Here is a 3,435-nt window from a genome sequence, read left to right on the forward strand (position 1 = left end):
AGGTTTTTATCTTTCCTTCAAAACTAATCTAGAAGATTGGTTTTGGTTTAAGAACTCAACGTGTGAATTAGTGTATATTTTTATTTTATTTTTTCATATAAAGTTATTTTCAATGGACATGGTTATTGAAGAATGCATAATATTGCGTTTTATTGATTGCTCCTAAAGAATCAAGTTATGAATTATTTATTTCAAGGTTGAAGAATCTATGGAGCTTGTGTAAGTAAGCAGTAATAACCTAATTGATTTGTGTTGATTTAAAAATTCAAGTACTTTAAATTATTTATCAGATATATAATATGCATGCATCAAGTTTTTTATTATTTTCTTTTAATTAAAGGAAATAAAGAATTGAAATTTTAAATCTTGATAGATATGCATGTTGTTGAAATATTGTTCACTATAATTTCTTGATATGTATGAGGAGGCTTAATTTATTTATGTTAAAGCCATGTATATTACAGTGAAATCAAGTGTTCTATAATATTTGGGTTTAGTTTATATGCATTATAAAGAAATTTTTTAACTTAAATAAATAGAACTTCTATAGTATAGGTTCTTCCTTGGGGTTTAGGAAAATCGATAAAGTGACCGTTTTAAAGGTGGTAGCCAAAGTGGGTGATGCCTGCCAAAAGGTGACATGCTCACGAAAGTTATTATTTTTGAAATTTTAAGGCATTGGTCTTATTGAGGTCTTACAGTGCACTTACCTACATGAGGGCATTTGTTCTGCTAAAAGGTGATTAATGTCTTAGTGTGGGACAAGTGAGTAGAATATTTGAGAGTGCTTGGATTATAACTAAATAACCTTCTTTCCAAAAGGTAGTGGAAGTGTTTAGCAATAATTCAAGTATAATAAAAAAGGTCCATGTGATTTTATTGCAGATATAGGGATAAAATAAAATCTAAAATTCTACCAAAAGGTGATTTTTAGATGTCATTTTATTTGTTTCCGTAGTGTGAACTATTTTTTACATATAGTAAAACACCCTGAGAAATTCGGCTTAAAACCCCAAGCACGAATTAAAGTAATAATCCCAAAAGCTATGATATATTACTATATGTTATTTATGTGGTGTTATTCAATATAACATCAATTCAGGTGACAGACGCTTCCGCAATTTTAAAGATAGCTCATAGAGATTGAACCATTGAATGGTTAAAACTATATTACCTAGAAGACAGGTTTTGATATTAAATTGGGTTTCTTGGACTACGAGTATGTATTTATTTATTTATTATTTTTAAAGAAGAAACCCATATGCCCAGTTGCGAGTCTTCTTAGGTAGAAAAGTTGTTGCATTTTTAAGTGGACTAAAGGTACTACCATGCCATTAGGTTAATTTATGTTTTTATTGGTGATACTATTCATGGTGGTATTCTCGTTTTTAATACTGCCAAGGAGCTTCTTGATTTGATTACAGCTCAGGAAGACATTCTGGCCATCTTGAATTGGTTCAACAGGGCTAAACTGGTTCAACTTCAGCAGAAAAGCAAAAAATTCCAAACTGTCTATCTTGAACCGGTTCAAGGGGGCTGAACCGGTTCAAGAACCAAAGTTGGCCATGGCAAAACTCTCTGGCCTTCTTGAACCGGTTCAGCCCCTCTGAACCGGTTCAAGGTCTCCTAGTAATATTCCAACTTTTAGTTTCCTTTTTGCTGAATGTTTCTTTTTTGATCCCAACTTCTTTCCAAGTCCTATACATAAAAAATTTCATATTTTTTAGGGATTAGGACTTTATCAACTCTATATAAACCTTGTTAGTCTTCTAGGTTTATCCACGACTTTAGGGAAAATCAATTCTATATTTTGAGAAAGTCTTTTAAAGAGAGAAAATTCAAAAAATCAAACCTGATTGTTCTGAATTTATTTATGAGAGCATACATATATATTCATGAGTGAATTAGTAGTGTTGTTCTCTATCTCATCGGAATTAGAGCTATATTGAAGATTCAGATATTCCATATGAAGAGCAGGATTTAATTCTTCTACATCGAGTTCAGATCTTGAAGAACAGAAGTAAAAGCGATCACACTTTGAAAGGGTTGGAGCATTCGAGAAGTGTTTTCTGATCTACCTGCTACTCTTCTACAAATATCAAACATAAGCCTGAGGTCAAGTTGCTGTTGGACGGGAAGTCGCAAAGTTAGAGGATTGTCAACAATTGGTGTTTGGTAGAACGATAGGGTGTGAGACAGAGTCAAAGTTCGGTATGCATTGTTTCAAACATAGTGGATCGGTTGACTTTGGATTGAATAGTCCACGAGATTTTTCCTATGCAAATAGTTGACGTATTTTATCAATTGGGGTTTCCTCGCTAAAAATCATGGTGCAATCTCTCTAAACTTTTACTTACTTTACTTTACAGTATTTATATTTGTGATTGTGAATGTTTAAATTGATCATATAATTTAATCAATTATAAATTGAGTAAGTTGACCTAATAATCAGATCTAGATCATAAAGGAGTTAATCACAATTAAAATCAACTAACTATTTTCGCACCCCACGTAACTCTATTTTCACAGTACATACTCGAACTAAGATGGTTTTCCTCGGATTGAAGAAGCCACGGGAGCATGGCGATCTCATAGTGAAGAAACCAGTATTCTCACTTAAACAAATACCATATAGGTCTCCATTTTTCTATTTCTACAAGAAAGTTTGGTCGGTAGCAGAGAATCATTTTTGCATTTCCATAATTCTCTCATTTTTTGGATTATTGTATTTCGTGTGAAGTAATGATCGGGGGAGAAAAGTTTTAAAAAGAATGTAGATTTGATTAAGTATATGCTCTCGAGGCTTTTGATTACTGGACGGATTGGAAAGTGGTCATTGGCCTTAATGGAGTTTTCTTTCAAATATATTCCATAAAAAGCGACCGAAGGAAGGGTAGTGGTAGAATTTTTAGCAAATCATCCTTCCACCAAGATTAATTCAGAAGTATGTGACAAGGTGGATAATCTCTATCTTGACTATACAACTTGGACTCTCATGTTTGATGGGTCAAGCACTCATAATGGAGGACGAGCTGGAATAGTCATTATTTCACCAAAAGGAAGAAAAATTACATTTTTTTTCTTCTTGGATTTCAAGTGTACAAACAACCAAGCTGAGTATGTGGCACTAATTATTGGGATGCAAATCCTGCTAGAGCTAAAGGAGGATAAGGTCCAAATTATTAGAGATTCCAACTTGATACTTCTCAATTGGCATTTGAGGCCTTTCCACTCTTTGGCCTTGTAATTATTTTGCCAGTTTGATGATTTCCAACTCAAATATTGGCCAAGGCATTTGAACACGGAGGCTGATGATCTAACACAATTGGCCTTTCGAGTGAAAGTCCCACTGGGTGTAGAAGAGACGTTGATTACAATCAAAAGAAAGAATCTTCCTTCTGTAGAGTCATTGTATGAGATGGCAGGTCATTTCCA

The sequence above is a fragment of the Cornus florida genome, unplaced genomic scaffold, assembly GCF_030987335.1.
Source record: "Cornus florida cultivar Cherokee Brave unplaced genomic scaffold, ASM3098733v1 CherokeeBrave_3.0.0_Hap2_Chr03, whole genome shotgun sequence".
Classification (NCBI taxonomy): Eukaryota; Viridiplantae; Streptophyta; class Magnoliopsida; order Cornales; family Cornaceae; genus Cornus; species Cornus florida.